Consider the following 24764-nt stretch of genomic DNA (forward strand, 5'->3'; position numbering starts at 1 on the left):
ATGCATAAAAACAATCACATTCTCTACTTAATAAGAGACAGATAAAGTGCTGTGCCATGTTCTTAGAGATGTTTACAGGACAGAGAACACTGGAACAACCACATGGCTTCAAACCAGAGAGCGATCAACATGAGGAACCTTGTTTCAGCAGTCATCAAGACCAGAAACTAAGCAGTCTGTAAACAAAAAGGGATGTAAAAATCCTGTTGTGGGAGTCAATAAGAAATTTTGCCCTCTCAGGCTGCTTATTTCTAAGTTTCCTCAGAGCTGACTTATGCCCTAAGACATCAGAATTCCTCACTGAGCCTTACAAAGCACATAATTATTTATTTTGCTTATGCTTATTTTTACATACGCAGCCAGCTCCAGTGAGAAAATTAGTGTGTTAAAAGTTTATCAATTTATTGCTAAGAAATCATACAGTCTGGATACTGCTTAACAAGGGAGAGAGATCTTGCACTTTCCTCTGTGTTTTTATGTTTCTGTCATGCTTGTGATAGATGAGAATGAATCCTCTCATACAAAGTACAGATGGATACAGACCACCTGATCTCAGCCTTTAGGTTCCCCCATGGTGCAGGTGACAACACTGGGAAGCACAGCACTGAAGAGGTTAACAGGCATTAGCCTTCCCCTCACAACCACCTTTCCTGGCCATCACAAGGAGGATTAGAGTCTCTGGAAACAAGGATTCCACAGCAAAAAGCAATCAGAAGTGCTGCACATGCCTTTCATTGGGTATCATCCATCCCACTGCCTTAACCTTTTCACAGCATATAAGAGTTGTGCAGACATCTGAGGCCTCCTTCCATGCTCTCCCTTCTCCTGGGGCTTGATCTGAGGGCAAAGAGTGGAAATTCAAAACAAACAGTAAACAAAACCAAGCTCTCCCAAGTGTAAACCACACATTTGTTTGGAAGATTCTTGGCTAATTTTACTTGCTGTTTCCTGCTCACCCTGGAATCTCTTTTTCCTTCTTTTTTTTTTTTTTTTCCTTCCCCAACTTGGTTACAAAAAGAACTAAGAGGAGTGGGGAACCCAGAAAAATATTAAAGGAAAAAAAAAACTATACTCCCATACTCCCTCAAGAATCTCTTGTCCCATGTCAGGGGCCTGTCCATCTCCATTACTGTAGAGTTAATGGACATATCAGGGCAATATTTTGTCCTCCTGCTTGTCCATCAGGTGGAAAGCCCTTCAAACATTGCTGCTTCTTCCAGATTGAGTAGGTAGATCTGTTTATGGATGGCCCAAGCCTAAGCCCCAAGCATCTGTAGGACTTGGCTCCAAGTCAAGGTCTGATCTGAGCTATCCTAGAAACTTCAGTTTTGTCTGGCCCCGAAGTTGTTGGCCATCTGCAGAATGGAAATATGAGTGGAAACCTGTCATCACAAGATGGGGGGGGGGAATTGGAGTGAATTGTAGGCAGGCTACTTTAAGCTATTCAGGATGGTTCCCAACTGGCAGAAAACTAGCTTAGCTGCAAGAATCAGTAAAACCACATTGGGTTCACATCACTAAAGATTCTAGCCTTGTTCAGAAAAATTCATGGCATTCCAGGGTCTGATAGACAGCTGAGAGAAAACCTGCTATTTGTTAAAATTCAGCAGTTTTATTCTTTCAGGTTAGAGTGGGAGGATATTCCTGGTACCCATGAGAGAGCCCCAAGAAGGCCTCCAGCAAGCTTGAATTCCTGACACCTGTACCAGGCACATCATCTGGGCACTCAGCCCCTGTTGTGCTCATGCTGTCTCCATCAGACAGCAAATAGATTCTCTTTCCCGGAAACTGAAAAATCCAATTTACAGGACATTTCTCTGTACATCATAAGCAAAGAAATACTGACCCCCCCCTCTTGTATCAGTGGCATGACCTGAGGATCTGTCAAACATGCCCATGATATTGAACCATTTCCTTAAGGGGATTGCAGAGGAGAAAGGAAGGCTTTTGAGGCAGCTATTTTTAAGCCAGGACAGTGCCAACCACATTGTGTTACTTCCAGTTTTCAGCCAAAGGTCAAAGCATTTTGGTGTCACCTTTTTCATATGTCCTACAGCTTGTACTGTCCCAGGTGAAGCTGTCACAACCTTCATATCTCCTAACCCATGTTTTTCCATGATGGGAAGGAATATTTGAATGAGGATTCTCTGACAGTAAAGAAAACCTCTAAGGTCTGACTTCCTTAAAACAAAGTGACTGACTATACAAGGTGACGCTCCATTAATGCTATAGTTGTTTGCACAGTTAAGACATAATTAATGTACAGAGTCAGGAAGAAAAGCTGTCATTGAGCTGTCATTGAAGTGAAAGTACAGACAGAGGCAGCAGTGTTGAAAATTAAAGGGAATAAAGTGTGCAATGATTTTTTTCCAGGGGTGAAGGGCAAGCCAGCAACATATCAATGCCACTCTCACAGGCCTTCCTGGATGTCCTTTACTACATATTTCTGTGTCAATAGCTTCTTTCAAAGTTTGGTCACCAACAAAGAAGTGCCACTGTTAGGTCTGCTATTGCTCATGGGTTCTGCAGGAGAGTCCTGACATCTTTAAAGTACCTAAGCCTTGCAGAAGTTATCATAAGCTGTTTTTCATTGTCCCTGGTTCATCAGCAGGGAAACTGAGGCAGCAGGATGTAATATACAGCACAGTGTTATGTAAGAAGAGAATGTCTTGCCCCAGACTTCCAGCCATTTGGCTTTGCCTACCAGACAATGTTGGATCCTGGGTAAATAATGGAGCTGTCACACCCAAATGTTGTTTTTAAGCTGCGGGTATTGGGTTTGGCACGAACTCCGGCAAAGCACAGCATGACCAAGGGAGTCCTGAGGAACAAGTGCCCTGCACAGATGGAGCTGCTTTGGGGAAACCTTGTTGTTGTGCTACATTTATGCAATCAGCTGAATGGGAGCCCAGGCCCCAGCCTGCCAGCGGCAGCAGAGCAGAGGGAGAGCCACACGGGAAGGACATGGCAGGACAGGACGCAGCAGCTGGCTCCACCAGCCACCACCTCCTCCACCCTGGTGCCCTGGCCCAGGCCGCGCCAGGCAAATCCATAGGGGGGCAGCAAACCCTTTGCAGTCATGGGACTACATTGCCAAAATGATCCTCTTCCACGCTCGGTCCCTGTGCAGCTGGAGAGCCCCACACGCACTGCACCCTCTGGAAGGGCAGCGTGGACTCCGCAAGCTCAGGGGAAGGGAGATGGGCCTCCAAAGTCTCTTTGAACTCGACATGGATGGCCAGCTCAGCTCAGCAACCCAGCTAGGGGAGCATGACTTGTGCCTGAGCCCATCAGCAGGGCTGGCAGGGCTCTGGGAAAACAGACAACACGCAGCTGATTTCAGGTTTTGATAGGAAAATCTGCACTTCTACGTAAGACTGCCAGAATCCTTTTGTGGATCAATGGATGCAGACTCACTTTAGAGATCTGGGGCATGCAGGGTCCAAGGTACTTGAGGCTTTTACAATTGCACTGGTATGTAACAGCAAAGGGACAGCCACACTGGCTCAGTACAGAGTCCCTCTAGCTACATATCCATCTTCCATGGTGGTGAACAACAGAAATGGAGGAAAGACCATAAGAAAAAAAGCACACAGGGACTTACTCCATCTCCAGGATGCTCCCCTGCCTGCAGAGGTACACAACTTCAGTCAATTTTATGGTACCCCATGTCCTCATGCTCCCCTCTCACAGTTGCAGCTTTAGCACAAAGCAATCCTGAGTTTAAGAAAGAGGCCAGAACGTTTGTGTAGACAGAGCTCAGATGCAGAAGTAGGTGAAATTGTACCCAATGAACACAAACCCCTAGTCAATTATAACTAATTAGCCCTTTAGTGACCTTGAATCTCAGGGCACCAACTTTGCTTTGAAATCCACACTGCACTCTATCTCTCTCTCTCAGATTTCTGGTCAAGCATCTCTAAAATCTTACATTCATGCTATACTCAGTCACCCCAAAAAACTGAGAGACCGATTTGCTCTCTGGACAGGTCAGGGACAACAGACTAGAAAGGCACACAGGTGACTTACCCATTATCCCACAGGCAGCCAGTGGTGAAGCTGGGATTAGTTCGAGCATTTTCCACTTCTCCCCTCCCATGCTCCAGCCCTTTCCTGCTTGATTTTGCATTCTCCACCCAGCTGTCTTTACTAACAGTGCCTTTTAGGCAGCTGTCAGGTTTGAATGAGTGTCTCCACTCCATCGAATGGGCTGTCCCCCTTTGTGCTGTTAACCCTGATTTCCCACTGGAATGAACAGAGAAAAACAAGACAGATAGCTCCACGACAGCTGGATAGGAGTTCATCTCTCCCTGTCCCTACCAGAGACAATTTTCTCCTCCTTTTCCCCTCTCCACTATCAGCTTTCCTAGAGACCATTTTGTCTTCAGTTCCCTCCAGACAAAAAAAAAATAAAAAAATAAAAAAATAAAAAAAAAAAAAAAAATCCTTGTTTTCCCTCTATCCTAAAAAGAGTGAGGACTTCCAGGTCCTAATCCCTCCAACAACCCTAGAGAGTGGTGGACAGGTAACAAAACAGGTCAGCCCTTGTTTCTACTTTCCTCCTTAGAGAGAAAACATTTAAAACTTGAAAAATCAGTTTTACCCATTCCTTTAAGCTGCTCCATCTCAACACAGACATTTCCCCTTCATCAGCCCTGAGCACCCTCTCTGCTTGTCTCCACTAATAACATCCCAGACTGAACAACTCCATCCCTCTTTCCATGGTTCACCTGCCTGCCCGAGCTCAGGGAAGAGACACCAATTGCTAAGCTCTACACAGCTGTCAGAGGGGAGAGGAAAATAGAATCCTGGGAAGTGAAAAGAATGGAAAAGGGAGAGGATTTGGTAGCAGTTTAAGAAATGTACATTCAGGTGCCGGGAGATGCAGCGCAAACAGAAGAGGGCCTTATAAAAAGACCTCAACCATGCTGGCTTTCAGCAGAGGGGTGCCTGCCATCCCCATATTATCTCAACGTCTCTGCAGCAGTAACCTATCCAGCCACACCTTTTTCTCCTTTTTACCTTACAACAGCACAGCATCCTTCCCTCAGGATCCCAAATAGTGAGTTTTAAAAAGCCTTCTGTCAGGCCCAGCTGTCAAATGCCCAGGACAAACATAGAAACAGAGGGAAGACCACCTGATGCCAACACACACCTCTGTGATCAGTGCTGCAGTGTGCCAGACTAAATGATCAGACTTTGTTATCACTTCTGGCCATGAGGATGAGCACTGAGGGAGGTGATGGGAATCCATACAGAAAGCTTGCAAAGCATTTGCCTGAAAACACCTGACTTGCAATTCTCCTAAATTTCACAAGTGGAAAACTGCCCTGAGAAATACTAAGACAACAAATCCTGAGCTCTGAAGTTTAAATAGCTAAGGTAGAGCTAGATAAAATATTCCTTGGTGTTACTCCCTGTGGTGAAGAATGAGGCTAGCTACCTGGTAGATGAAGGAGAAAACAGCCTTCAGAACTCAACTGTGACAAAACCTGGGGTTGGATCCAAGAGGAGGGCTGTATAGAGTCCTCTGCAGAAAAGGAAGTTTTATCAAGGTCTTTTCTGTCTGCTCGGAAGCTGGTTTCGATTAAAGAATCGCCACCAGTTCCCTTGCCTTACCCCTGTAACACGTAACATACCATCCCTGTTTTCTTCCCTGCCAGTTTGCTCTAATAAAAAGCAGAATTGTGCCTGAAAAGCATGTTGCTCAAAGATGGCCCTGCCAAGCAGTCCAAGAGATGCACTCACCAGCAGCCAGTCAGACACACGCACACCCAAATCCCTCGCTCGCCTGTAAACAAGACAGATCGCTTCCTCAGCTGCTGTATAGGAATTTCAAGCTGCTGTAGGAGAAACCTCTCTTCTCTTGGGTTTTAGCGCTGTTTGCAAGGTGATCAGGGAGGGCAGGCATAGCTGTCTCGGTAAATCTGAGGTCGTGATACCTCCTGGTCTGTGAAAGCTTTCTCTAAGGGCCAGTGTTTTAATTTCAGACACTAGAATTTGAATTATCTTCCCCCTGAATGACCATGCAAGTCAGCATCAAGCAGATGTCACCTCAGTGGCATTTTTGTGATACCTGGCAGTGTCATCCCAGAATTAGAACAACACCACAAACAAGAACAAGACCTTGCCATCACATGAAGCAGGCTTAGTTAAGCACTTAAAATGTCATGCTTCTCAGACACCAGCTATTTAACACATTTATTATACCCAAAATTACAAAGGGGCTGAAAGGAAAGTGAGGGATGGTTTCCTCCAGGGCTCTCCTGAGTAACTACCAGCAGAAAGTCTTTGACAGAGTCAGACAGACTAAAAGCCTTGAGAACAGCCATTTCCACTATGCTACAAGTTTACAGCCCTGGTTGAACATTTGAAAACCATTCCACAGCATCTGCCAGGGAGAAAAGAGGAACGAATTGTGCTGAACCCAGACCCGATGACAGCAAATCAGTGAGGCAGAGAACATCCTCTAAATTATTTGCCATGGTATGGGACACAAACGTGAAGCAAGATAACCAAGTGGCACGAGACCTCCCTGGTGAGGAACACCTGCACAGACAGCAGCAAGCAGCAGGAAGACTTGGCAGGACAATGAGAACTCCCACCCCAGGCAAGCAGAAGGAGAGAAGACCGTGAGCTGTGCACACACCCAAGCACTGCTGCCAGTCCAGAGCAGTCTGCTCTCTCCAGTCACCAGCAGGGCTACAGCCACTTCAGCAATGCAGAAGAGATGCTCTAGGAGCACATGTCAGCTGCACAGCACACAGACAGACTCACAGAACCTGCATCCTTTCACTCAGGGCAGCCAGCAGCTCCTTGTCCCTCAAAGGCCACCAGCAAAGAAGTAGCTGCCCATCACCTGGAGGTGGAGACAAAGGTTAGGAGGGGCAGAGGCTTGTGCGCAACATACTGGCAGTGCTAGGCAATGCCAAAACCAACGTAAAATAAAGAATCAGACAATTTGCTCTGATCTATACTCCTGCCCTGGACCATAGACCCATGGCAGGCACAGCCCAGCCATGGGCAGCTGAAGGCTAAGGGAGGAAGGTCTGGGCAGCCCAACTTCAGAGGCTGTGGGGAGCCAGAACAACCCTGAGAAATTGCCACATCTTTCCTTTCCCTCCAATCCTTTCTGGCTTCTCTCCCCCCTCCTCATCAGGAAGCATATCTCAGTGGTCAGGAACAGATCAAAGCCCTCTCCCTCCCATGGGACAAGCCCCAGGGCACAAGCCCCAAGGAATGCTGCAAAGGGCATTTCCCCCCTCCAGCCACTCTCTGCTGCAAGCAGGCAGAAACAGTGGCTCTTCCCTCTCTTTCATCTCCCTGTTTGATTTTCCTTGCTCTTGTTCTCAGAACTTGGAGTCAGTGGATGGTTTGTTAAAAGAGAGGGAAAACAAGCCATCCCAATGCTTGAATGGCTCTACAGCGAGACTCCCTTGTGGAAAATGTGACTGAACATATGAGAAGTTTTTTAATCTAGCTTTGAAATATAGGTGAGGGTTGGACCCTGGGTTTTATTATACTGCCTATAGCAAGGCATGTTCTAGGGAGCAATCTAGGTATTTTATAGGTGCCTGGTCAGCATTGCCAGTTCCACCCATCCAAATGTCACAAGACACATTCAAAACATCAAGAGGCCAGCTTTAAATAATCACAAGCCCTTTATTATTTAAAACCCCAAAAGACAGACCTTCCTTTCTTTGCCATCTGTTTTTCTGAGGTTTTAAGATTTATGCCATCTAACTCCGTGTGTATAAAGGCGCGGTTTGCTTGCTTTTTTTTCTGAACTCAAACGTACAGATCTCATATAAATCCTTTGACCCCAGGAACTTAGTCTTTGGAGAAGAAAAAAAACATCAAACACAGGCAGATTGCCCGAGAATTGACAACCCTTGTTGGTAGTCTCCTTCTCAATAAATTTTTTTGCATCTTTCTGACAGCAGGTCACAGGTTGCCTTAATCATACGGCCACAGCTATCTAAGGAGGGGAAGGCATTTGGGACAAGGTTTTGAAGAGGAACACTTACGGACATACATCAGAATAATGAAGTTGACATGTTCACCCAAAGGGTATCTCTCCTCCTGCTATTTCAAGACACATCATGCATGATAAGATTAGGCACACTGCATACATCCTCTTAGTATTTGGGTGTGCCTAATTTCCTCTCAGCATTGCAATGGCACCACAGATAACAGGAGAAATCAAGATGGATTCTGCTCTCACTGCTACTACTGTCCAGAGAGCTCCACAAATTGTCCAGCCTTACACTGGTACAATGAGCATAAAATCCACTCTGCCCTGGATAACATTGCTAAACCTGGCCACAAACAGGTCACCCATATGCCTTAAACAGGATTAGGCCCTGCCTAAACTTTGCAGTCCATTTTCAGAAATTTAGAGACAAGTATTGTAACAAGACCTAGACAGGACAAAGCAGGTACATAATGCTGCCTTACTCCATAGGTCAAGGATCCTACCAAAAAACAGAAACCAACAAGGCACAGAGTCACTGTCATTCCTAAACTTAGTTCAGCCACAGAAAAGAAAAGAAGCTGTGGCTGAACTGTTTTCTTTTTTCTCTTTGATCTGTGCCTGACTCTCCAGGAGTCACCAATAACCAGGAGTAATTTATAATAAGCTTTAGGCTGCTCTGATTTATTCTGAGAGCTGAAGCCAGGTGCAAGGAAGTTCAATAGCCAGCATTTCTTGGCTTTCATTGAGGGGAGCAAAACACTAAACACTAAAAATCCCCAGTGTGGCATACTTTGGGCTTCAATACAATGGCAAAGACAGCATATTCAGAAAGCACGTAAAAAGGAATCTGACTTTTTTCAAGCACTAATTGCTTCTTGAGAGCCCTTTTTCTAGCTGCAAATCCTGATCCTGGAACAGCATTCAAATCATGCTGTGGCATTAACAACATAAAACTAAAAAAACCTGACAAAATTAAGGGTGGAAAACAATAATGAGGGTGATGTTCCCCATCTATTTTCAACTTCCTGACATGACATGCAAAAAGAATGGGCAACCCAAAGCTTGATTCAGAGAGCAGAACAGCAGAAGTTATTAACTATCAGCAGGACTGATTGGAAATTCAGCCACTGGCTGGGCTTTTTCTTACACTTACAGATTGTTCACAAACGGATCCTAATTCTGCCCAAGTAAATCTACAAATCTCAAAACTATATCCCTGAAGGTTAGGAAGCCTACAACTATAATGGGTCAGCTTCACCAAAGCCCCCTTGACTTCTTTGAATAACCCAGCCTTCACCAGCCCATTGAACAAACCCAGCTGCTCTCTTGGAGCTAACTCACATACCTTTTTAACTTGGACTTTTACTTTGTGCTATTCAGGGCATGCAACTGCTCACCTGCACTACATGGTTTGATTCTACAGCACAAATGGATGACTAAAGACTTTTAATATAAGAGAACAAACAAGGCCGAATGATGAAGAAGTTCACAATTTTTTGGACAAAAAATGCTTTTGTGCTAGAGTTTGCAAAGCCTTTTAGATTCATAAACATTTTCCCCACTGCCCAAAGGTCATCTGCAAACTCATAAATAACCAATAATATAACTCTTTGGAGAACAGCAAAGCCAAGTCAAATTGAGAGTTTGCCAACAGGTCCACAATACTGTTTACTCCACTAGTGCACCAGACCCTGCAAAGGAGCACTTGACTCTGTCCCTTCCAATTTAAATGAAAGCAATTAAAAAAAAAAAAAAAAAAAAAAAAAAAGCAGCAAAGAGAAACCAAAATCCATCTGAATGAGTCAGAACACCATGTGATAGCTGTCCCCTTGCAGACCGCTCCACAGCATGTGCTTCCACCAGACTGTATATGAGATGTCAAACCATTCAGTCTATAAACCCACTTTATTATAAATACCAGCATCCTGTCCCGGTGGATTTGAGGTTGATTTTCTTTTTAAGTTTTAATTCAAGCCCAGCTCCTTCAAAACAGCAATGCTACAATATTTCAGAAGCAAGTGGGTTTGATTTCAAGCACACCAAAAGGCAGAGGGAGGGAAATTGTAAAGGGGAACAGCTAAATCTTTTCACTTTCTCTCCTCAGCACCATTGCGAAATCTTTCTCCAAAACATAAGAATGAAGTCAAGTTTCCATGTTTTAAACAAACCATGGTGTGTTATTATACTACACTTCTGCAACAGGGAATATAGGTCAAGAACTTTCAGACCTTTCAGATTTTAAGGTTTACAAACTCTGGCAGCATTGCTATCTGTACTTTTCCTTTCCCTTTCTCCCCCCCATCTTTTTTCTCTCCACCCCTGCTCTTTTCCTTTTACCCTTGCCTCTTGGTTTCCCTTTTCTCTTTCCTCTCGCTATCTTATCCTAACACTGGAAAGCTGCTACAAAATGCAGCTTCAAATCAAAGGCCCTGAAAAGCTCCCTTATGTTTATCGACACATTTTCCACTCTTGGGTTTTCATCCGGTGGGATACAAGTATCCAAAAAATGCTCATGTGTGTGCAGATGAGCAGGCATAAATGTCTGCACGCACACGTAGTGTGTGGAAACACATGAAAAGCGTGTTTGCGTGCATGTCCTTATGCTTGCAGGTTATTCCCCCCCCCCCCCCCCCCTTCTGCAGCCTTGGGGAAGTTTTCAGGCTGGATGCCGCAGGCTGGCTCTGTGCATTAGGAAGTGTGTCAGGATGAATAATGGGGGCAAGCGGCTCTGCCAGCGGGTCAGGAACAGCAAGTGCGTAAAAAGGCGGGATTGTCCTAGAAGCACACGCAATATCGGCTGGGGCTCAAAACGCACGGCCAGACGGACACCAAGGTCGAGTTGTAGGCTCCAAGGCCAGGAGAAGCACATTGCCCGTTTCTGCTGACCCCTTGCAAGGGTGTGAATTACAGATTGCCACCCAGGAATACAACTAACTTTTTCCCAGCAACTCAAAGTACAAAAAAGCACTTTAGCAGATGTTTAAAATCAAGCTGTACCTTGGACCTTGTAACAGGCTGCACTTGGTCTCATTGAGCTGGATGATCAGGGGCAGGTCTTCTCTTAAAAGCCCCTTGATTTTTACCATTTGCTTGATAATCATTGAGATGAAGATCCAGGCACAATGCTGACACCCAATACAGGGATATCAGCTGGAAATTAATGACTGTGTCCTAGTAAAGAGGTGACAGTCTCTTCCTGAGACTTTCAAGGGTATTTTTCCTGGAAATAATTTTCATACATACCTTTACTCCCGTTAGTGAAAGATGAACATGCTTCACTCAATATTTCAAATATTTCATTTGAACAGCTTATGTTTGCAAGTTCAGCATAAACCTTCTTGGACCCAAAGTTTGCCCATGAAAGGCTAGGAAAAGCAGTAGAGAAAAACAACAAGGAAAGGTTAGCACAAGAAATAGAGCAGAGAGAAAAATCCATTTGAAAAATACATATTCAGTCTATACAGTATTATATCTACAAAGAACATTATACCCCAACAGCTAGAAGTCCCATAAGTGCCAAAAGCCAGGTTATTCACATAGCAGAAATTGGTTCCCCTCACCATGGTTGTGACACAGCCAGTGTTTTCTACAGAACACCCCCAATCATTCTTCCCTGGTGCACATCCAAGTCCAAATTTTTCTACCTGTATCCCTCAGCCTTTGTTTTGCCTCATCCTGTGCAGCTGCCTCCACAACTTAGTTTCTCATCCTGTAGGACTTGGTCTTTCTTGAATTTGAACCTCTGCTTACCATCCTGAAATTCCTTACCCCATCAACAGCCTCAGTTGTCTTCCCGTCTCACATGTGCAATTCCCTTCTCACTTGCAGTAGTATTTCAAGTCCCAGGCCTCCTGCTGGTCCTCACTTCCCCCTTTGTCTTCCCATGCCACACTTGTTGTGTCCAGCTGCTCCTTTTGCTGCCTTCTCCCCCAGATTCAGCTCCCAGCAGTCCTTCTGCATTTGAAGTTTGACTGCACTCCTCCTTCCCTGCCTCCTGGGCACCACCAGAACTGAAGCCATCAAGACTGCAGGAAAGACAGACAGCTTTTTCACCACCTCCCTAGAATCATGGTGCCATTAGAGTCATTAGGAAAGTTCAGGGATGAAATGCACTCTCTTGCTTTCGGAATAAGTGCCACAGCAATGCACCATTCAAGTGGACTCATCAGAGCATTTACCAGACTCTCACCACCATGAGCAGACTGAGATATATTTTTGGTTTTCTCTTCTCCAAAACATATAACACAGCTGAAAGCAATCAGCTTTTCATAGGAAAAACAGCAGGCTCTTCCTCAGACTCAGAGGGTTGAACTCATCTGTCTAAAAATGAGGAGTCTGTTTCAAAACAATTTTTCTAAACTACCTCTGTCATGAACCCCCAGGATGCAATTCATTTCACTACTATTAGGTACCTATTTTCAGACTGGCTGATTGAACACCTTCATGTTTCTCCACAGAGGATGGAGAAAGCTTAGTTCAGACAAATTGCATGGACCGAATGCCTAATAAGGAGCCAGCAGTAAAAAAGAGGTGAGCTTTACCTTCTAGTGATTCCTCAACATCTCAGACTCATTCAGAAAGAAGAAATCAGCTGCCTCACTGAAGTAACAAAAGAAAAAAACCAATCTTGCATTTTGTCTTTCTTTAAACACAATAGGAAAAGTAATGGAATTTTCTCCTCATCTTGTTCTTGGAAATGAGTGAACTATTTCAGATTACACCATCCCAAGAAAAATCTATCCTGAGTCACACGTATGACACAGTGAGAACAGTTTGAGATGGGCAAAATCATAAGTAAACTGGTACAGGGTCTTATGATAAGTGTTGAATAACTTCCCAAGATACTAGCCCCATTTGCTCCTCAGGTAGGATACACGGAGATAGTTCTCCCTTGCTTTGATTTACAGTTCTTTGTCAATGTCACCTCCATTTCCCTTCAGAGAGAAGATGGTGTGAAGATGGCTGTATCTTCCTCTAAGTGTCCCTTTTGAGAGGGGGATGAGGAAGAGAAAGGGGAGGCAGAGTTGCTAAAAACTTGGAATTCAGTTACAGGAAAAAATGTGCCTGAAAAGCAATTTTCCAAAGCCAAGAGCTTCACAGTATTCAACAGTTCTTCCAGAGCTATAGGATATACAGATACATATCACTCACAGTAACATTCTGCAGGCTCCAGACTCCACCAAATTATCAGGCAGTCTTTCCAACAATTAATGAGGGGGTTGTCAAATATTTAAAACAGAGCACAGTGACTCCTTCCAACACAGCCTGCAGAGGTGAACAGCACATCTGCATATTTCAGCACAGGGGAAAGAGTGAATTTTGTTTCTTATATGAAACTAAAAGATTACAATCTTTTTTAGGACCAAGGAAAAAACATTCCTCCTTACTCCCTTCTGAGCTAGGTCAGTACAGTAAGTAACAAAATGCAACACCGCAGGCCCACCCCTTCAGATTTAACAGGAAAGGGGTTCTAGCCTTAGGCTCAGGTTTTTTTGTTGGCAATGGCTTTGCCAGATACTTGGCCTTCCTCTGCAGCACTGTGGCCCACTGGCAACACAGCCAGGAGAAGCTATAGGAAACCTACACCTAGAATCAATTCAAAAGTGACAAAGAGCAAGAAAGAACCCTTTTTGTTGCTTTCTATGCACTGAGATGGCATCAGACATATTCCCAGAAAAACACCCAGCCACTGTGGTGAGTCCTATCCATGTCTTCACTGGGTATGCATCCCTTGTTACCAGTAGGAAATGGAAAGTCCACAACGTGCTGATTCTGGATGTTATCAGACAATATCAGACAGCTTTACACATGCCTTGCCAAGGCAGAACATCCCTGACCTTCAACAGCAGCTGCCTATAAGGTAAGACTCAGCTACCAGCCTTCTTAGCTCTTCTTAGACTCACTATTGGTCTCCTTCAGTAGGAAGGCCTCCTCTATAAGAATGGACATCCAACAGCATTAGAGGGGAAGGTGAAGAGCCCGGGAAATCCTTAGATGCTGGCACATGGCAGGTTTGAAACACTTCTGCTTCACAATAACAGAGCAAGACAACAGGTGTGTGGGTAAAAGTCCAGAGAGCTGTGTTGGGGGAAAGCAGTAGATGCCAGGGAGAGGGGATCACCTGCCAACATGACAATCTTGCAACTAGTGAAAAAGCTCTGTGTGTAACCCCTGCCAAGAAATCCCTTTTGGAGGAATAAACCTGTTCTTGCAGCAGCCTTCCCCTAGCAACCTTGGCTCTACACTCTGTAGCTGGTCCAAAACATTTGTCTTGGAAGATATGGTCTTTGACAATCAAATTACCAGACACTTCAGGTTTTATTGCAAACCCTCCTGTCTTGGAAAGAGCTAATGAAGATCCTACTGTGCTCCTGGGCCTGTGAGCTCCAATACCTCATGCTTGTGGCTTGGTGGAATGTAGGTCTGCTTATAGCAGCCACGCTTTGCAGCCTCACCCCACCCTCCCTGTAATCCCACAGCCTCGGGAGGAACCCTCTTTCTGACTCACAGCAGACACTTTTTCTCTTCTCTCTTCTTTTCCCCTGCATAGTTTGCTGACTAACATTCAGAAAAGGGCTTTTACCTCCCAGAAGACAGGCAGGGCATTTCCCAAGGGCTGCCAGCTGCAAGTATGGAATAACTTCCATTCCTGTCTCAACAGCAGTGACAAGGTGTGGGTGTGTGGGGAGAGGGTGGAAATCACTGGAATGCCACAGCTGTTCTTCAGACAGTGCAGCAGCTTTCACAGGCTGTGCCTGGGAGGCACATATAGGCACACATGCTGAGGTCTGGGACCTAACCAACACCTCACAGGGCCACCAAGAGGTTCTCCCCACATCATATCTTTCATGGTACCCTCAAGGGCAGCAACGTCCATCCTCTTCACAGCTCTGCTGGCCAATTTTCTCCCTGGCTTTGGGAGAGACACAAAAAGGCTAAATCACCACTTGCCTTGCTCAAAGGCACTGGTCCCTCACCAGATAACCCTTCACCATACTGTTAGAGTTGTCTGGAAGCAAAAGAGCCACGTGCTATGTCTATATCCTGCTTTTTGACATCTTCCCAGATCTGTTCTTGTTCTTATGTCCTTCTACAATTCCCTGAAAGGAATTGTCATTATGCAAGACAAGGGGGCTGTAGGAAAAGCCAGCACACTCATTTTAAAAGGCAAGAGCAACATCTTTTAGGTGTTGGGTTTTTTGGTAATCACTCCAAACTCCCCTTTGCATGAACTCTGGGTCAGAGCCTCCCTACTTCACATCACTGAAGTCAGGGATCCTCTTCATCCTCCAGAAACTGTGCAGCTTGCTCCCTACACCAGTTGGGAAACTTGCCCAGTTGAGTGGATAAAAACTCAGCAAGGGTAGAACTGTCACAAAGCAAGGGATCTCACAGGGTTTTGTAGACAACCTCCACCATGACTGTCACAGGGGAGGTCACTGTCCTGAAGGTCACTGCTTGATTCTGTTCTATCCAGAGCATGTGATGAGCTGGAGGCAGAAGGAGGTCTCTACCCACTCCTGCAAGGACTTAATCCCAATCCCTGCACTACTTTACTAGAGGAGCACAGGCTGCAAACGAGAGGCTGTCAGGAGAGGACTCCCCAGCCACACAGTGTGGGCATCTGTACCACAGGGAGGCTGTTCCTCCTCAACAACAACCACCAAAAAAAAAAAAGGTCATTTTTCTTCTCCCCCCACTCCCCCCTCCTTCCAGAAAGTCTTGGTTTCATCCCACTGTGGAACAAAAACAAATGCTCTAAACCGCAACATTTTTCACAAACCGGAATTTCTTGCAGTCTGGCCAGCCTTGGTGGATCAATACCAGGCATTTCTTTCCTCCTCTGCTCTGGCCTTTCCCTTCCAGCCTCCTCCCCCCCACCCCACTCACCAAAGGGAATAAGGGAGCCAGAGGTGTCAAATGAAGGAGTCGGGAACACTCCAGCTTGGTATTAAAAAGGACAGAAAAAACACTGGCGTCAGCCAGAGCACCAGGGCAGGCGCTGAGACCTTGTTTTGGATTTTGCAGAGACTATCCCTGGGGAGAGCTGTCTTTTTTTTTTTCTCTTTTTTTTTTTTTTTTTTAATGCATGGTTTTGTTTGTAAGTTAAAAGTCTCAGGATTTGCAGTCTTTGAAGCATGGTCAGCCTGCCAGATGGAATTAGTCAGTGCCTTTCTGTCGGAAATCCCAGGCAGATGAAGCAGGATGGAAGGACAGCGTTTTTCTCATTTATTCAGGAAACCCCCTGCGTTGACACCCACAAATTCAGCCAGAGAGCTCCACAGGACCCAAAAAGCAGGCAGGACTGAAGGCAGGAAGGCAAGCAGAGGTCCAAAGCTTTCATGTGCATAGATCAGTGTGGCACCACTGAAGGCAGTGGCCCCCAAGCAGATTTACACTGCTCAAGATCCAACCCAGATGTTTCTGCTGGTCCTTACCTGAAGCTATAAGATGTCAGTGGAGTTCCCTCTACTTAAAAGTGGTGCTGAATTTGACTGTCCCTGCCTCTGACTCACACCATCTTTCTATTTCTTCCCACCATGGCCTGTTTCAAATCTTCCTATTTGTGCACTCTTCACAGTGAGCACTCTCACTTCCAGGTGAGCAGTCTCCTTCTGCCATATTCCACAATGTACTTTTGCCTTCCTTCTCACACACCCTCAATCTCACATCTAAGCCCAAGAACCCAAGTGTCATATTTGTCATTTTACCAATCTCTTTTCTCCTCTCCTATTTGTCTCTTTCCTGAGCCCACCATTTGAGTGGGGCTCAACTATTCAACCACTGAGCCTTTTTCCTGAGCTCCCCATGTCTCTGCTAAAAGCTTCAGGTCATTCCTCAGGCAAACTGCTGACAAAATTACACTTGGAAAACACGCACTTATTTCCATGTCATCTAAAACACCACCCAAGAGGAGAGTTAGTACCGCTTGTTCCAAAATGTATGGATGACAATCCATCACAGAAACATCAGTGGATGTGGGAAGAGTTCATGAGTGCTAGACTGGAACTGACAGTCTCCTTGCAAGAGAGACCAGAGCTAATCACTCACCAGCTGGGACCTCAGCTTCATTTCTCACAAGGTCTGGAAGGGGCAGACAGGCTTGCTGTGGTGTTGGTGTGCAGAAGTGCTGTGAAAGCAGCCATGCAGACAAATGCACAGAGACTGCACATTTCACCTTTGAACTCTCCAAGTCTCCCAGCAACACAATGGTTACACCATCAGGATGGTCCAAGAAGCACATCACCTAAGTGACTACAGTGCTCAAGTACTTGAGGAATGGATGGATCTCTATGACTGATGGATGGATTTCAATGATGGGTCTCTGAGCAAGGTCTTTTTTAACAAGAAATAGGCAGTATCTCAAGAGCAACAATCATGAGGCAACTAGCATATGCAATTTATTACTGGTTTTATAATAAATAACTGAACAACCAAAATCAAGGCCAGTTCTTGAAACCCTTTTCAAAAGCCTGGCAACTTCTCTACAATCAAACTAGCAGCAGCCAGTCTGTGGGATGAATTCTGGCTATCTGCAATGATGAACATCTTCCTTCCAGCTCCTATCACCCTCTGTACCTGGTCCTCTGAAACCCACAGTATATCTACAGAGTAACACTGCCTTGTGGTGATTAAATGCAGCTCCAGTCACCTGAACATCCACATTCCAAAGTCACCTACACAACAGAAAGGTAAAAAACAATGCCAAAGAGCTGGAGCCAACTCACAGCCATTGCCAGCACTGTTCATGGTACTGGTGAGCACCACCAAAAAAACAAGACCAGTCAAAGCAAACAAAACTTATTTCCAGCACTCAGAACACATGGCAACTCAGCATCTCAATCCACTTTTTTCCATCAGGTCTATCCATGAGCCCAAGCTGCTGCTTCTTCAATTCCTTACTCCACATGGTGCCTTCTCTGGGCCCCCGCTATGCCACTGCTGGAGCCTGACTTGTTCTGCATCTTTAAATCCTGACACAGACAACTGTCTTAGGAAACCTCAATCTCCAAAAACACAAAATCAGATGTCCAAAGGGTGCAACAGTGTGCAGCTGTCACCTGGGCTATTTGTTACTACAGGAGCAAGCACTGAGGCTTGCTCAACTGCGCAGGAAATTGATGCTTGGGGTGGGTAGAGCAGAAGCTGGATTCCTACCTTTTGATTACATTCTGGCTGCTCAGAAAGACATGCCGCTGCAGAGCACAGCATTTGGCTTTCACCCACCTCACACCTTCCATCTAACCCTGCAGCCTCCCAAGCAACCTGGTCCCACCCATACAAGGATTCACAGAAGCACAGAAGGAGTAAGGCTGGAGGGACCACAGGGGATCATCTGGTCCAACCTCCCTGCTCAAGCAGAGTCAGCCCAGAGCATGTGGCACAGGATTGTGTCCAGATGGTTCTTGAGTATCTCCAGGGAGGAAGACTCCTCAACCTCTCTGGGAAATCTGTTCCAGTGCTCAGTCACTTGCACAGTAAAGAAGTTCTTCATCATACTCAGGTGGATCTTCCAGTGCACCAGTTTCTGCCCATTGCGTAGCACCACTGAAAAGAGCCTGGTTCCATTGTCTTAACACCCTCCCTTCAGTTATTTACAGACATTCAGTCATCTCTTCTCAAGACTGATCTGGTCCAGCTCCCTCATCGGAGAGGTGCTCCAGACCCTTAACCATCTTTGCAGTCTTCCACTGGACCCACTCCAGGAGCTCCATGTACTCTTGTACTGGGGAGCCCAGAGCTTGTCACAGTACCCCAGGTGAGCCTTTACCAGGGCTGAGCAGAGGGACAGGATCACCTTCCTGACCTGCTGGCAATGCTTTTCCTAATTCTCCCCAGATACCATTGGCCTTCTTGGCCACAAGGACACACTGATGGCTCATGGACAGCTTGTTGTCCAAGCAGGGCTCCCAAGAGTCCTTTCTCCACTGCACTAGAGAAAGCCACACCTAGGCAGGGGCTGCCCTTACCAATCTGCAGAGGGGCCCACATGGGCTTTGTTTTATTGCTGCAAACAGAAGGGGACACAGAACAAGAGTGATTTAATTTACTGGAGGTCTGGCCCCATTATCTAGTACTTTGTGCATATTTAAGGGATGCTATGAAGCTGCCAATATGGCCCACAGCTGGGCAGAACATGAGTAACCCTAGTTTAGAGGAAGAGGTAACAAAAGAAGCTAAGAGAGGTCTGAAACCAGGAAAACAGGCTTGTTTATGAAGCCAAAAAGAGAGTGCAGCATATTCCAAGACCAAGGGAATTTTTCTCGCAACATTACTTTGCCTTGGCTACCTGGCCACTCTCACATAAACAATGGAGACACACCAAGAAAGCAAGGAGACTTCACAGAGGTTATAAAAATATCACTTGTGTAATTAGACTGAATCAAAACTCATGACTTTCTGGTTGGAAGGAATGCGTGTGTTTCCCCTCTCGTTTCTTTTTCTTCTCTTTTCAGTTTTTTTCCCTCATAAAAATCTAGATAAACAAAAGCCCTAGGATATTGGATGGTTCCTTGCATATTGTTTTAAAAGCAGCAACAACAACAACAGCAACCACCATGGCAAGGAGGAGAGTCTGTGATTGATGCTGTGCAGCCCCTGTTTTTCTCTGTGTGCAGGAGCTCTTCTCACCCTTGCTCTGCCCCAAACAGTGTCCATCCATGTGTCCTGTCCCAGGAGAGGATGAGGCACCTTCCCATTGTTATGTGCCTTCCCACTTTTCCCTCAGCCACAGCAGCACTCTGTCAAGGGCCACCTATATAACCAAGTGTGGCAAATTGGATTTACATTCCTCCCTCGGCTTCACAGGCAATTCACTGACTGCCTCCTTACAGACAGATAACTGTAAACAGAAGAGGGGGAAAACGCCCCTCTAGACACCCTTGCCTGCCATGACTAGTTCATGAACTCTGCAAGGCAGGGACTGCCCACTGCCATGCACAAGGAGCTCACAGGACTGCGAGACACCGCCTGCAAGATCACCCCCACACATTCTCATTCACGATAGCCACCAACATTCACCCACTTCCTAAAATGCTTTGGATAAAGCGTGAGTATTGCCAGCTTTCAGGTTCAAAAATGTTGTGTGTGGCCCTAGAACAGAATGATATAGGCTTCAAGATAATAAGACTTAACCAACCCAAAAGTATTTGGAGTATTTTTCATCTGTTTTCTTATTTGGACCCTCGAGGCTTCATATTTTCAAGTGAAGTTGTTTTCTTCCAGGATCAAGAGAGCTGGAAATGCTAGTCTGAAAAAATAAAAATAAATAGAAAGCTGAGAATCTCATTCAGCCTCTTGATTCCAAGAGCTCAAATAAAGACCACAAGTCTCAAATAAAATCCACAAACACCATAAGCTTCACAGTGATATTCAACAAGGAATGCCAATGTTTAGAAGCATGAAATGATAATTCCCACCTCACTGGATCTGGTTCTATTTTCTTTTTTTCACCTCAAATTCAATGACTGTTTTTTTGTTCCTGTAGGGACTCTATTTCCAGACAAACAAATCAATTTCTTCCCATACATCCGAGGGTGTAATTCTATCTATCTGCTAATTGCTTTTGAAATTCTTTAGTCCTTGATGCTTCATGAAAACAAACAATTCAACAGAAGAAAAAACCCAGAAGAAAAAACAGAAGAAAAAGTAATGGTCTTAATGAGAAGCTGCATCAAGAGTTCCACATTTATCCTTTCTGTTTACTACTGTTCAATCAGCTCTGGTGTGCCCCTAAGCTGTTCTCTCCTGAGCCAACAGAAGACAGATATAGAGACAGGGGACAGGAGGGCAAACTCCTAGGAAACAAAAACCCTGAGTGGGAGAAACCCCAAGTTCTTCTGAACCTCCCAACCTTTGGGAAGTCAGAACAAGACAGTGTTTTTAGCAGGAAGCTTCATTGTTACCAGCACTGCGCAAAAGATTTATTTTTTCTTTTCTATTTTTTTTTGGCCAACTATCATAGATAAGGAGGAAAAAAAAAACCAACAAAACAATTCAGAACAACGAACTTCCTTTTTTTTTCCTCCTATCATCAGAGTAGCCAAAGTTCCCTCTTAGAAAAGGGTTTAGAAAAATGGTGATCCCTGCCTCCTTTATACGTTTGCTGTAAACACACTCTAAATGCTGTATTCCTTTGGGGCACATTTGGCAGTATACAGATAAAGGACCTCCACTGAGAGGGACATATAGAGGCACACACTTCATTTGGGTGACTGTATGTAGGCATATCATCACTGCCTTCTAGAGGTGAAACCAAGAAGAGATAGCAGTGTGACACACTGTCGCCAACTATGCAAATTCAAGCAGCTTCAACTGCTCTCAAAAGGTGTTGATCCAAAGAAAACATGAAATAGAAGTCAATGAATCTGAGTGGAAAATATTATAGCAGTCAAACAGGCTGCTCCAATAACACCACCTCTACCCACAGGTATGTTTGAAGGGGATGGGGAGCGAAGGGGAAAAGAGAGAAGGTTCTGTACTGAAGATCTGAGAAATTTGGGCCTGTTTAGGGATGAGGTTTTTTCCTGCAGAAATCCCTACCACTATTAGGGAGCTGTGCAAGTCCCAGAATGCCAGAGGCTGAGATGGAAATATCCTTCATGAACTGCTACAAGCAGCCACAGAGTCTTTCATAAATCACTGCAAGCTCAAACTGGGGTCATTAACATATAACGAGGTCATGCCCCAATCATTACTGAATGCTCACAGCAGAGCTGTGATGAGTAAAGTCATGCAGCATCACACTCCACTGCTATCTATACTCACCTATCCCCAGCATTCTGCCAAGGGAGAGGCCTCTGGATAAAAGTCATGTGCAAAAACTTATTCCACAAACAAATCTTAGAGCTAAAAACTTAGTTTACAGGCTCTCTCACTCCAGGGAGCAACCAAATATGTTTTGCAACCAGTAGAAGTAGAACCAGTAGAACCATCTTTCTAATAATATCTTCACACACATGCACAGAGATCTCCACACCAAGCCAGACGCCCCCCCGCATATGCCACGTTTTTACATTAAGACATCCAGAGAACAACTCTGCAACAACCTCCGGGATCCATCGGCCGGCAGAGATGGCCGAGACACTTTGCAAGAAGAAAAGCCCCGCTTGTGAAGCAAGGAAGCACAGCTGCTGTGGCAATGGCATTTTAGCAGGTCAGATCCCAGTCTGGAAAGCAACATTCCATCTTGACTCATCCCTGCCTGGAGGGTTAGCAGTTCACAAGAGGCCTGGTAGCACGAGGTTTCGAGAGTTGTGCAGCACATCTGCTCTGTTATCTCAACACAAGGACAGCTTCCACTAGTATGATCCACCCCTTATTTTTACATCCACCAAAATACATTGAATTCCTTCCTTCCCCCTCAGAAATCCAGTGCTGGCCTAGCTCACCATCTTCTTGTTGGACAGCTCAGTCACTCCAAATTTATCCTGCCAATGCTGGTGAGAGATGAAACCAGATCCTGGGGCTCCACAGCCGAAAGCTGGTCCCCCTCCAGGTCCCTGAGAAATCCTTTGCGGTCACAGGGACGTCACTGCTGAGGTGGGATCTACCTCAGACTGAGGAGGCTGCCTCTGGTTGTTATTAGCTGTACTAAGGATTTGAAGGACACAGAGGCATCAAGCCAGCTTCTACTCCAAAATGCAGAGATCCTACATTTGCAGAACATGCATCTGGCCTTCATTAATGCTTAAATGGTCCAACGTGGAATCAGAGTGGGGGGCAGGGAAGGAGCCAACACACTCCACACTGAACAAGGGACATTCAGGCAACAGGATATTTGGCTTTGAAGATGTTTCTGATCGGGCAGTATCTTATCCAACAAGCTCATGCTGCAGCATCAGCAGGACCGTGCCTAGCCCTGGGTGATTGTGTGGGACAGATAGCCTCCAGCAAGGGCTTGGCCTCAAAGTTTATCAAGGTGGTCATCACACACCTTAGGATGGTAGCCACAGGGGCAGGCCAAGCAAGGAGATTGGAAATTCAGCCATGAAAAGGTGATGAGATGTTCATTTACCCTGACAAAAGGAGAAACTGGACTCAAACATATTGCAAAACCTTGAAGGGCAGCTCTCAAAGCAAGGGGGCAGGCTGGAGAAATGAGGTGTCAACATTCATGCTTTCCCTCAACATGGCTGGAGACCAGACCATCTTTTCCCTAAGGATCTGAGAATAAACAGATAATTAAAGAAACACACTCCAATGACCTATGTTTCCTCTAAGAGGGAAGAGCACCTCCTGTGTGGAAGATATAGGGGTGGCAGATTGAAGGAGAGTTTCAGTCTGGCTCACAAAGTCCATCTGTGAGCGTGGCTATGAGTGTACATGGAAGAGTGATTCAGCACATATGAGTATCTAGATAGGTGGGTCGCTGAGCACACAGCTGAGCATGCTTGTGTGGGCAGCACAGCACATGGCAGAATATCAGGACACAAGCAGCCTGTGGATAAACAAGTGTGTCAGAAGTGAAAGGACACAGCAGAGCAGGGGACATGTTTGGAGGAAGACAAGAACTGTGCCAGCTTCTATCTTCCATTAAATCTGGAACATTCCCTCGCTTCACTGTGGCACAGCAGCCTACAGGGAGAAGCAGGCAATAGCCTGTATCTTGTTGGTGGCATCAGGTGGTGACACTTTTGCTGATTTGGTGCTCAGAAATGGGGCAGACCTTGGGTTGACCTGACCTCTAAATGAGCAGAATGGGAACTGCGGGAAATGACGGTGTAAACAGGAAGGTATGAGATAAATAAGAGATGGGGAGCTGCTTTTTAGCTTTTTTAAGAGAGTGGCAGCTGCTTTTTAGCTTCATTTCGCCTCTTCTGCTCAGCTAGAATTCACCCTTTTCTGCTCACCTGTCAGAACATACACTTACTATTTATAGCCCTATCCTAACTGATGCAAAGTTTGCTTCACACCCCTATTAACCACAGCTGAGGCTGTCCAGGAGACTGGGGAGAAAATGCCTACCTACTGTCTCCAACAACTTGAAGGAGAAGAACTGGGTACAAGGTTTCCAGCTAGCTCTTGTCTTGGGAGAGCCAGAGCTGTTATATGCAACATAACAACACTCAGTGGTCTCCCCTCCCACCTCCTCCAGTCGTGGTTGTGGTAGATGCTGGAAAATCATGTGATATAAGATGAGGCCTCTTCCTAAGCATTTAGGGCAGTTCGAGGGAACAAAATGCATCAGGCAGGAGTGATCAACTCCAAGTGATGTAGTGTAATGGAACAGAGGAAAGAAGTGGGAATAAGTTCTTTTCTAGCTCCATCCAAGGTTAGGTGTCTCTAGGAACTGAACCGTGCTCAACATCTGTCCAACCTCAGCTTCTGCAAGCTGCAATCTGTGCCTTTTAGGGTGGTCTCAGATGAGAGATCAGCCTTTAGTTTCTGCAGCCTGATGCAGCTCCAATTTTAAGCCGCTTTTAATGTAGCAAATCTACATTTAGATATTAGACATCCAGAGTTCTGTGTTCCCACTTCTAGGTCACAAATGCATTTTTCTCATTCTGATGGCCTAACAACCTATAAAAAAGGATGGCGAACCTTCTGGTCAGCCTAACCATTTTTTGTTTTCTCTTCAGAACTAGATGTTCCTTGCCTAGAATGAGATTTTAGTTCTGCAATTCCTGATCACTCTTGCTGGCAACCACCTTTCCATTTGCTCAGCTCTCTCCTTATCCCTTCTATTAGGGAAGTGGCAGAAGGCTGTGCCCTACATTTCCAGGGCAAAATACAGAACTGTCACAGGACAGTGTAGGAGGGATCAACCTCATTTATCTGGAAAGGAAAA

General features: G+C 45.4%; 1 protein-coding gene across 6 annotated transcripts in view; it reads right to left on the minus strand.

The window, feature by feature from the left end:
• Positions 1-24764, minus strand: part of LOC110468659 (uncharacterized) — a 199837-nt gene that overhangs the window by 137911 nt on the left and 37162 nt on the right. For 5 of the 6 annotated variants that reach the window (XR_014955976.1, XR_014955975.1, XR_014955978.1 and 2 more), the window contains exons 3-5: positions 20115-20225; positions 11744-12000; positions 1-11340 (exon numbers count right to left, since the gene is read on the minus strand). The exon at positions 1-11340 is cut by the window's left edge and continues 23903 nt beyond it. The gene's annotated coding sequence lies outside the window, so the exon portion shown is untranslated. The other variant, XR_014955979.1, reaches the window with a different exon arrangement.

This window comes from Lonchura striata, chromosome 5 (assembly GCF_050655825.1).
Source record: "Lonchura striata isolate lonStrDom1 chromosome 5, ASM5065582v1, whole genome shotgun sequence".
NCBI classification, from domain to species: domain Eukaryota; kingdom Metazoa; phylum Chordata; class Aves; order Passeriformes; family Estrildidae; genus Lonchura; species Lonchura striata.